The sequence below is a fragment of the Coenobita brevimanus genome, chromosome 97 (genome assembly GCF_032717465.1).
Source record: "Coenobita brevimanus isolate Jiangsu-jjx chromosome 97, ASM3271746v2, whole genome shotgun sequence".
In the NCBI taxonomy this organism is placed as follows: Eukaryota; Metazoa; Arthropoda; class Malacostraca; order Decapoda; family Coenobitidae; genus Coenobita; species Coenobita brevimanus.
Window position 1 is genome coordinate 5,756,171 of NC_137050.1, and position 12,500 is coordinate 5,768,670.

Genomic DNA, 12,500 nt, shown 5'->3' on the forward strand with positions numbered 1-12,500 from the left:
CTACCTACCTACCTACCTACCTACCTACCGTTTTTCTTTCCTTTCTTTCGTCCTTCCCTCCTTCCTCCCTTCTTTCCTTCCTTTCCTTTCCATTCCTTTCCTTTCCTTTCCTTTCCTTTCCTTTCCTTTCCTTTCCTTCCTTCCTTCCTTCCTTCCTACCAACCTTCCTTTCCTTTTTTCCTTCCTTCCTTCCTTCCTTCCTACCAACCTTCCTTTCCTTTTTTCCTTCCTTCCTTCCTTCCTACCAACCTTCCTTTCCCTTTTTCCTTTCTTCCTTCCTTCCTCATTTGTCTCCTTCCCTCTTCTCTCTCCCTCCTGTCTCATATCTTCTCCCTTCCTTCCCCTCTCCTCAGTCTTCCCCCTTATCACATTCTTTTCTCTCTCCTTGGAATCCTTATCTAGATCCCCGTTCTTTCTTGATCCATCGTTTCCTCCTTTTTACTCCGTATCCACCCTCCTTTCCTCCTCCCTCCTCTCCTCTTCCACCACCACCACCACCTCATTGTCGTCCTTGTCCTCGTCGCCTCCAGTCCATCCTGTCCCCTGCCCCAGCTCACTCCTACCCACCCTGCCATCTCGCCACCCCCACCAACCCAATCACCATCTTCCCCCTCTCCCCACGTCTCACCCTACCCTAGTCCCCCTCGTCATCTCCTCCTCAGTCTCCATTCTCTCTACCTTGCCCTTCCCCTCCCTCGTCTGTCCACCCTCTCCTCCTGCCCCCTTTCCCCCCTCTACTGCCCTCTCCCCAGCCCCTCCCTCCCCCTCCTCACACCCCCCATCCATCTCTGGCCTTATCTTCGTTCTCTCAGTCTCGTATATTCGTCCTCTCAGCCCCCCCCCCCACCTTTCTCGGACCCGCCATATACTTCACTACTGCTTGCTCTGGCCTGCCCCGCCCTCCCCTTTTCTGCCCTGCCCAGACTTGCCCTGCTATGCCCACTCCTACACTTCTCTGTCCTGCCCGGTCTTGCTTCACTCTGCTTCCCTGCCCTGCCCTTTTCTTCCTTATCCTTCCTTGTCCTTCCCAACCCTGCTATTCCCAGCCCTACATTTCCGTGCCCTGGCTACCTTGACTTACTGGTTCCCTGCCTGGTGCTCACAAGACATACTCACAAGACAGTTGTTCACAGTAATAACAATGTATGGGACAAATCCTCACAATGTAACATGTGTTGGTCCTAACATCATCCTTGGGTCTTATACTCGTCATCCTTCCATCTCAACTTTGGCAGTCTTTGGGTACGATTTTGACATCCTTCGGTTCTAACTGAGGCATCCTTTGACCCTGACACTGACATCTTCGGACATAGCCTTGGTTTTCTTCCAGTCACCTTATTCTTCTTTTTTTCTCTTTTTTTTTTTTTTTTTTTACCTTGGTCTCATTCGGTCCTACCCTAAACATCGATCCTAACCTGGGCATCATTTTGCTGGACTTGGCCCAAGTTTCACCACAATTTCAAGCAGAATTCATGTCCAGTCTATTGCCAGGGAGCGTCGTGGCCACTTATATCATTCTTCACATGTATGAGCAAATGTCGAAGGAGCAGATATCGCTTCACCTAACTTACGCTGTTTCCCCCTTCCTGATTTTTCCCATCTAGGCTCGTTCCTTCTTTGCTATTTCCTGTTCTGCCCTGCCTTGCCCTACCTCTCCTTACCCTACCCTGCCCTACCTTACCCTACCCTACCCTGCCCTACCTTACCCTACCCTACCCTCGCCTGCCTTGTTCTACCCAAATCCACCCTACCCTGCATTGCCCCACCCGTTCCTTATCATTCCCTCGCCTGTCCTCCCCTTCCCTTAAATGCTGCTTTTCCACACGTCAGTTCCCCCTGTCGATTTATCTGAGAGGTTCCTCGTATGCTAAATAATATCCCAAGAAGTTAAATTAAGTTAGATTTCCTGGGACCAGCGGGAATACCTTAACATAAATCATCCTTCCTTGGCACTCATTTCATATTGAGGAGACTAAGTAGATGAAGCAGGAAGATTAGATTGGTTTAGTCCAGGAAGTAACTATATTTCTCTCTCTCTCTCTCTCTCTCTCTCTCTCTCTCTCTCTCTCTCTCTCTCTCTCTCTCTCACACACACACACACACACACACACACACACACACACACACACACACGTGCTACAGAGGAGGGTGTAGCATAGGTGTGTTGATGGTGAGAGATTTACCTGCACTTCCGTGTTTACCACATTCGCTTCTCTTGTTTGTTTTTTGTTTTTGTTTCGTTTTGGTGTGACCTGTTTGTGTGTGTGTGTGTGTGTGTGTGTGTGTGTGTGTTTGTGTTCATATATATGTGTGTGTGTGTCGATGTGGGTGCGGGTGGAGACGTGAGGGCGGTGTCAGTGAGGGGGTGTAGGCGAGGGAAGGAGAGCATGGTGGGTGGGTGGGTATGGGTGTGGGAGGAGCATAGTGGGTGGGTGAAGGGTGGGAGGGAGAGCATGGTAGATGGGTGGGGGTGGGGGGAAGGGGAGGCAGGGTGAGTGGGGGTGGGGGAGGGAAGGCAGGGTGGGTGAGTGGGTGGGTGGATGGGCGGGCAGTCACAAGCGGAGTAGTCTATTCGTGGCCCAGCAACCATATAATCATCGGGGCTCTGAAAAACGGAGGCCAGGCTGGAGGGGGGTGGGGGGAGGGAGGTGCCAAGGGGGGAAGGGAGGTGCCAAGGGGGGAAGGGAGGTGCCAAGAGGGGAAGGGAGGATGAGGGGGAAAGAAATGAGGGAGAAGGAGAGGGAGGGAGGATGGTGTGGAGGTGCCAAGATGGGGAGGGAGAGGGTAGGGTATGTGGAGGGAGGAGGAGAGTAAGGAGGGGAGTAGAGCAAGGGATGAGAAGGGGGGTGAGGAGGTGCTAAGATGGTAGGGAGGGGGATGAGGGGAGGAAGGGAAGAAAATGGGGATGGGATGAGGGAAGGATGAGGGAGACGCCAAAGGTGATGGGGGAAGAGTAGGCAGGGAGAGAAAAGGATGGATGGAGGGAAGAAAATGGGGATGGGGTCAGGGAGGGGTGGGTGAGTGGGTGAGGGAGGTATCAGAGGAAAGGAAGGAGGGAAGAAAATGAAAGATGTGGAGTATGTGAGAGTAAATGAGAGGGAGATGACTGGATGGAAGAAAAAGGGAGTTAAGATGGGTGAGTGAGGGAGTGAGAGAGTCGATGGGGTAGGTGAATGAGTAAGGATGGAAGGGTAAACAAGGGGGTGAATAAGAGAAGGTAGAGTGAGTTAAAGAAAGGTTATGAAGAGTAGATAGGAAATATATAGATAAGATGCCCGGTAAAAGAAAATTCACCATAAATATAACTAACGTGTTTAAGAAAAGGATAGACAAGAGGACAGAAGAGTGAGAAGAGAAGGTAGAATGAATAAGATGGCGGGTGAGAGGGTACAGAATGCGTGAGAGGGGACAGAGTGAGGAAGTTACATGAGAAGAGGATAGAAAAGAGGACAGTAGGGCGAAGCAGAGAGGGTGGAATGAAAAATAGGGGTGGTGAGAGGGTAGAGAATGAGTGAGAGGGGAGAGAGAGAGAGAGGAAGTGAGATGAGAAAAAGCTAGAACAGAGGACGGCCGGGTGAAGAAGAAGAGGGGGTAAAATAAAGAAGAGGATGAGTAGGAGGGCTGAGTAAAAGGGTAATGGTGTGAGAAAGCATGGAGAGGATGAGTGAGAGATTGAATAAAAGGTGGTGATATTGGAAGGTGATATTCGAAGCAGACAAAGAAGTTACGAAAAATGTGTGAAACATTAAAAAAAAAAAATGGAAGTAAAAGAGACTGAATAGGTAACCTGAACTTAGTACAAAATGAACCTGGGAAAACACACGCACGTGCTCGCGCACAAGCAAGCAAGCAAACACACACACACACACACACACACACACACACACACACACACACACACACACACACACACACACACACACACACACACACACACACACACACACACACACACACACACACACACACACACACACACACACACACACACACACACACACACACACACACACACACACACACACACACACACACACACACACACACACACACACACACACACACACACACACACACACACACACACACACACACACACACACACACACACACACACACACACACACACACACACACACACACACACACACACACACACACACACACACACACACACACACACACACACACACACACACACACACACACACACACACACACACACACACACACACACACACACACACACACACACACACACACACACACACACACACACACACACACACACACACACACACACACACACACACACACACACACACACACACACACACACACACACACACACACACACACACACACACACACACACACACACACACACACACACACACACACACACACACACACACACACACACACACACACACACACACACACACACACACACACACACACACACACACACACACACACACACACACACACACACACACACACACACACACACACACACACACACACACACACACACACACACACACACACACACACACACACACACACACACACACACACACACACACACACACACACACACACACACACACACACACACACACACACACACACACACACACACACACACACACACACACACACACACACAGAGCATATCACTTCATCATACGTACACCTACACACAAATATTTTACAGCTGTACATATTTCAAACACACGCACATACACAGATATTTTCACATGTACACTCACACACTTCCAGAAGCGCCTAGAGACATACCGTACATAGACATGCACATACCGACACGTACACAGCAGACAGCACATGCTTGTAGTCACATTCAATAGGCGGGTGACGCACACCCACCCACTCACGTACACAAGCATTCTTAGACGCGCGCACACATGATCTGAAGTACACACACATGACTTTACACACACACACACACACACTAGATATATATATATATATATATATATATATATATATATATATATATATATATATATATATATATATATATATATATATATATATATGATGATTGCAGCGGTATTGTAAAATAGTGTGTTATCTGGAGGTGGACGCCTCCACGTGGTTGATCTGCTGCTTGATTTTATACGCGTCCCTCAACTTCCCCTCTATCTCCCGAAAAGAGGATGGTGGACTGCAAAAGGGCAAGTTCAGTCTGCAGTCCACTGGGTTCACATTCAACTGAGCTGAGACCACAACAGCGAGAACAAACCCTTCTCTAGAGAACGTCTGATATATATATTTTTGCAGGTGCCAGTCAGTTTATTCAGCTTTGGAGTCGCGTGTTTTAAAGTGAGGGGGTTAGTGAAGCTTGTATCGAAAAATCCATCCTAAGCTGAATAAAATCGTCTACCCACATAAAGCATAACATTAAAATAAGACGTCATGATATGGAAGGGGTGAAGACGATCTCAGTATCAAGTGTTGGCGTCAAATTAGATGTGGGTGACTGATTTATTATTATTATTATTATTATTATTATTATTATTATTATTATTATTATTATTATTATTATTCTGTATATAACTTGACTCTTGATTTCCTTCACGGCAATTTCTTTAATAATGGATATGTTGGTATTATTATGGATCCCCCTATAGTGAATTAGGTACTCTTTATATCTGTTTATTTATCTCTGACTATATCCATCCATCCTTCAGTCTGTCTTTCTCTGTCAGTATGTCTGTCTGTCTATCCATCTATGTACTGTCTATTTATATATCTGTCTGTCTTTCTGTCTATCTATACACCTGTCTGTCTGTCTATCCATCTGTCTACTATCTATCTCTTTTTCTTTCTAGTGTATATACGGATCGAGATACGAAACATCCTTTACCCAAACACCACGTATATACCCAAATATAAGTTGGCTATAAACGCACACACACCTACGACTTCACCTTCACACACACACACACACACACACACACGTACCCAACCACTTCCGCCTCTGTGCCAGCGTCTTGTGGGGGCGTGAGTCTTTGCACGCACGCTTGCACGCGGTTGAGTGTGTTGGAGTTGTGTGCATTGGAATTTGTTGATGGTGGGGGGCGTGAGAGTATGCACGCAGATTAAACTGGGGTAGGTGAAAATAGGACAGGTTAGTTTAGGTCAGGTTAGGTTACATTAGGTGAGGTTAGGTCATTTTTTGGGGGGTTAGGTTTGGCTAGGTTAGGCTTGGTTAGATTAGGTCAGGTTAGACAAGCTTATATTAGATAACACTAGGCTAGGTTAGGTTGGGGTAGGCAAGTTTTGTGCTAGGTTGGGTTAGGTTAGGTTGGGTTAGGTTGGGTTTTGTTTGGTTAGCGTTGATTGAGTGGGCTGCTGAGTTGTGTGGTTGCGTGGGTTTTTGCACGCAATCCAGGGCGAGATTTAGTGTGTTTGCGTGTGTGCTTCTGCGTCTGCCAATAATTGAAATGTTGCTAAAATGTTCAGTGCCCATTAATCTGTCAGAGAGAGAGAGAGAGAGAGAGAGAGAGAGAGAGTTTGAGCAGAATAAAATCGCCTACTGATAGCAAGAATAAAATCAGATATTCGTACTGAAGGGGTTATAGTGACGTCACAGGCTCCTGACCCTCGCCATTGGGCTTTCCTCGGTCCACTCCTCCTCTGAACCCTGACCTGGCTCTCAATTTACGGCGGACACTCAGCACCCGTGTTTCCACATACTCTTCCTTTCCTTTTCTGTGCCGTTGTTTAAAGCAGTGAAGATTGTTAATAATTCTCTACGACAAGTTCTTCCCTGAAATGAATTACATCGTGTGGTGGCAGCGAGAAATAGGTAATAATAATAATAATAATAATTGATGTTGATGATGAATATAATGATGATGATGATGTTGATAAAATAATAATAATAATAATAATAATAATAATAATAATGATGATAATAATAATAATAATAATAACTGATGATGATAAATATAAAGATGATGATGATGATGATGATGATGATGATGATAAATGTAAAGATGTTGATGATGATGATAATAATAATAATAATAATAATAATAATAAAAACTTAAATAGGTTTGTTGCTCCTTTGCTGTCTCTCTCCATCATCATATTTCATTCTCGCTTACCTTATCTTTATTTATGATTTCTCTCTCTCTCTCTCTCTCTCTCTCTCTCTCTCTCTCTCTCTCTCTCAATCTTCCTTCAGTTTTCCTTCCTCCTCTTCTTCCTCTTCTCCTCCTCTTCATACCTGCTAGTTACCCTTCCTTTCCTCTTCCACGTCTCTCTCTCTCCTTCCACCTCCCCCTTAAATTTTCTGTTCATCTCTTTTTCCTTCTTCCCCCCCCCTCCTACCGACTCCACTGCCCTTTTCCACTTCCCTCCCTCCTCCCCTCTGTTTTTCCCTCTCCCCTCCCCCTCCTCTCTCTTTCCCCTTCCCTCCGCTTCCTCCCTTCCTCCCCTTCCCTCCCCTCCCCCTCCTTCGGCGCCACTGGTCTCTATGAAGGCAGAGTTTTACCAGATTCAGACAGTGTAACGACCTGCCTAGTGATTCTCCCCCTTCCCCTTCCCCTCCCTCTCCCCAGTGACTCTTCCCCTCCCCCTCCCCCTCCCCACTGACACTTCCCTTCTTTTCCCCTCCCCTTACCTGCCAACACTCCCTCTTCACTCCCTCCTTCCTTCTTGACAGTCACCCTTCCCTCCCTCTGCCTTGTGCCACTCCCCTCCCTTCCCCTTAATGCCCCCTCCTCTCCCTTCCCCTTAATGCCCCCTCCCCTCTCCCTACCCAGTGACACTCCCCCTTCCCCTCCCTCTTCATTATGCCACTCCCTCTTTCCCCTATTCGCTGCTCCCCCTGCCCCTCCCTCTTGGCACTTCCCCTTACCCTTCCCCCTCCCCATTGGCACTCCCCTTCCCTCCTTCGTTGCATTCCCCATCTCTCCCCATTTGTGCCACTCCCCTTTCCCTTCCCCTTAGCGCCACGTCCCCCTCCCGTCTCCCCTCATCAGTGCAATTTCCCCCTCTTCTCCCCCTCCCTTGCGGCGCTTCCCCCTCCCTTCCCCCCTCCCTGGTGGCAGTAGGGGAGGGAACTGATGAGGGGGAGGGGGGAGGGAGGGAGGTATATCGGGGGGGGAAGTATATCTATGTCTTAAGTCTCCTGTCTAAAAATAAATCACTGTAATTGGCTATAAATACGACGGTGCAGTTAACAGTGTAAATAAGATACCAATTGTCACTGTATTACGGATATGTTTATTGTGGCACTGTGATAAAGTAAATAAGTAACTGTGTAATTATAGCAATCATTGGCAGGGTATTTGGCAGTGTGTATTATGGCTCTGTAATTAGCGGTTTAATGACACTAATTAGTACTGAATAATGACACTGTAATGGGATGATGACACTATAATTATCGGTATAATGACACTAATTAACACAGTAATTTAACACTAACACACTAAATAAGTCACTATAATTTGCAATATAATGACACTAATTAGCACTGAGTAATATAACACATGACGTAGCACCCGTCTAGCAACAAACTCTCATCCCTTTTCTGTCCAGCTTTCTAATGCAAGAGTTAACCGTTACATCCAGTCCTTCATGTATGCAACAGGTCAACTCTGGAACTGTCTCTCTGTCTCTGTTTTTCCTACTGCCTATGATCTCCAGTCTTTCAAACGCAGTGTGTCCAGGCATCTCGAACGGATCTTGAATTTGGCTTTCTGTTATCTTGTTTTTGCTTTTTTCTTGGAATAATTTTGCCGACTCCTGGCCTTTGGTTCCTTCTTTCTTGCCCCCCCCAAAAAAAAAATCATGGCACTGTCACTCTGTATGTCACTTAATAAATATAACACCATGAGTGAATATAAATGTAGTACTATTTTTAACAGTCTGGCACTATAGCTAACTCTATAAATGACACAATAAATGGCACTATAATTGACAACGTATGATTGGCACTATAAATGGGACTATAATTGACGACGTATAATTATGACGGTATAAATGGCACTAGAATTGACAACGTATAGGCTAATTGGCACTATAAATGGCAGTATAATTGACACTGTAATTGATGACGTATAATTATGACACTGTAATTAATGACGTATAAATTGATGCTATAATTGACAAGGTAAAAATAACACTGTAATCATCAACTTCTAAATATACCACTATAATCAGCAGTGTAAATGTATGGCACTATAATTGGCGGTGTATATATAGGACAGATATATGATGCGGTATACGTATTTGCGGTATATTAGGCAGTGTACTGATGTGGCACTGGTTTTGGAGAGAGAGAGAGAGAGAGAGAGAGAGGGGATCGTTGCTAAGTAGGGACAGGAAATATGGTTAGGTGGCGTTGTGGATGCCCTCCCTTACCCCTCTTAGGAAGCGGAGTTTGGCAGGAGAGAGAGAGAGAGAGAGAGGCGGGGGGGGGGTCTTGTTCGTCATGCCCAGGAGTGGCGGCTTTGGCAGGCAGGCAGGTGGGGGTGGGGGTAGGGGAGATGAGAGGAGATGGGAGGGGGAGGGGAGTAGGGACGGGGGGTAGGGGAAGGGAAGTAGGGATCGAAGGGGAGGGGGGAGAAAACGGTAGGGGGAGGGAAGGAGGGATCGGAGGGGAGGGGGGAGAAAACGGTAAGGGGAGGGAAGGAGGGATCGGAGGGGAGGGGGGAGAAAAAGGCAGGGGGAGGGAAGTAGGGAGGTGAGGCGAGGGGAAGGGGGAGGGGAGGGGGATGGAAGGAAGGGAGACAGAGTGCAGTTGGGCAAGAAAGGAGGTAGAGGAATGGAGAGAGAGGGGAAGGTAGGAGAAAGGAAGGGAGGGGGAAGTATTAGAAGGTAAGTGGGGGCAGGGGAAGGGGAGAGGGGAGAAAAGGATAGGATAGGTGAGAGAGAGCTGTGCCAGGCAGGGGGGGGGGTATGGAGGAGAGACATGGAGATGGAAGGGGAAGGGAGACAAAAAAGAAAGACGAGGAAACGATTAGAGGGAAGGAGAGGGAAGGGAGGGGTTAGAGAAATAAGGGGGAGGAAAGACAGGGAGAAGAGGGAGGAGGAAGGGGTTAGAGGAGAGGGGAGGGAAGGAAGGGAAGGGTGAGGGGAAATGGGGAAGGAAGGGAAAAACCAGATATAAGTAGCCTTCAAAGGACAGGAAACAGCAACAGCCCTATTTAGTCCCCTCGAGGCTGTCTATAGGGTGGGTTGTGGCTGCCGTGAGTATTTTATGAGGCGAAGACAAGGATAGCAAAGACTGGTAGGGGAGGAAGGGGTGAGAACAGAGGAGGAGGAGGAGGAGGTATAGAGGTAAAAAAAGGGAGGAAGGATGGAGGAAAGAGGAAGGAAAGAAAGGGGTTAAGAGGAGAGGAAGGGGAGGAGGAGATGAGGTGAGGTAAGGGAGAGAGAGAGAGAGAGAGAGAGAGAGAGAGAGAGAGAGAGAGTCCACAAGGGGACAAGCACTCCATAAATATATTTCCATGTTTTCCTCCACGCCCTCCCTCCCTTTTCCTTTTCCTCTCTTTCTTCCTGCTTTCTCTGTTTCTTTTTCTTCTTCCATTTTCTTCCTATCCCCTTCGATATACTCTCTCTCTCTCTCTCTCTCTCTCTCTCTCTCTCTCAACCACATTTCATATTATTTCTCATATCCTCATCTTTTGTTTTTCTTCTGTTTTCGTTATCACCGTATATCTGCCTTCCTACCTACCTGCCTACCTGTCTGTCTATCTATCTATCTATCTATCAGTCTATCTATTCACCATTATTTTCATCTTTTGTTTCCTTTATTATTCTGATTTATTCCTCCATACATTCATATTTCCATACATTATTTCATACATTTGTCTCTTTTATTATTTCCATCTCCTTCATACAGCGCTTTTATTACCCCATCCTCTATCTCCAGTTTTTATATATTTTTCTCTTTCCTAAATTTCCTCATAGTCCATTTTCTCTTTTTTTTGTGTACAATATTTCTTTTTTTCGATCTGGCACCTTCGTCTTTCATTTTGCGTTTTCCTTTTTCCCCTCTGCCATTTCCTTTCCCCTCATGTTTACCTTAGGAATGCCTCTCGTTTCCCCTCGACACTTAATGTATCATCTTCCCCTCACCTTCCCCCCCTCTAGCACCTCATTTTCACACCTCGTTTTCATCTCACCTTCACTTCATTTTCTTCTCATATTCCCCTCAGCTTGGTCTAACATTGGCGTCGTATCTCCCCTCACTTTCCCCTCACCCTCACCCTCATTTTCACCATTCACCTTCCCCTCATTTTTGTACTCCTCTTCCTCATCTTCTCAGTCCCTTCCCTCACTTTCCTTTTTCCTCTCTCTCTCTCTCTCTCTCTCTTCTCGCTCCTATGTTCGTATTCCCGCTCGGTTAAGGAAGCTCCCTGACACCTCTTCCTAAGCGATTTATTATTTTTTATTACACCTTACTGTCCTATTCTTGCATAAATCCTTCCGATATCGCCATACTCTGCATCAATAACGTACAAAAGGACATTAACCAGCCGGACCCAGAAATAAATCGGTAAGGAAGAGGTGTTAAGGAACTTCCACATTGGGTTGGTTGTAAGTCTTAGGTGTTTAGTGAAGGTAAGTGAAATAATAGGGAGTCTTATACGGAGCTGAGTCTCAAGGAAGTATGGTTGTGAAATGTATGGTATGTGTATGGTAAGTGTATGGCATGTGTATGGTAGGTGTATGGCAAGTGTATGGTAGGTGTATGGTAGGCGTATGGTAGGTGTATTTTAAGTGTATGGTAGGTGTATGGTAAGTGTACTGTATGGTAGGGGTATGGTATGGTAAATGTATGGTAGGTGTATGGTAAGTGTATGGTAGGTGTATGACAAGTGTATGGTAGGCGTATGATAAGTGTATGGTAGGTATATGGTAGGGGTATGAGTTAAGAGAGAAACACAAGCAAACCATCTTACGCAAAACTTAAGATAGAAAATATTGGTACCTACTCCCGGACTCACAGACATACAATCAGTTCTTTCTCAAACCTAGAATTTCTTTTTGCAGGATAAGGATAAGAAGAGAAAGCAGCTTCTTGCCCATGTCCCTTGTACCTCCTATAAAACGAAATTCTACTAATGAGGAAAGAACCCTGGCCCTTTTGTTTATGTCTTACCTTTGTTTACCTGTGCTGTTTGTTTTTGTTTATTGTTTAGGCTTCCTCTTCTCCAGTTGCGTTACTTTTTTCTTCTTCCTTTTTTTCATTTATCGTTTTTTTCTGTTTATTGTTTTTTACTAATTTTTTTATTTCCTCTTTCCCTGCATGCCTCGACTTTTTTTTTTTTTCATTCCATCTTGGCTCCTGTTTTCCTTCTTTTATTATTATTATTATTATTATTATTATTATTATTATTATTATTATTATTATTGTTGTTGTTGTTATTATTGTTGTTGTTGTTGGTGGTGGTGGTAGTGGTGTTATTATTATTATTATTATTATTATTATTATTATTCCTTTTCCTTTCCTC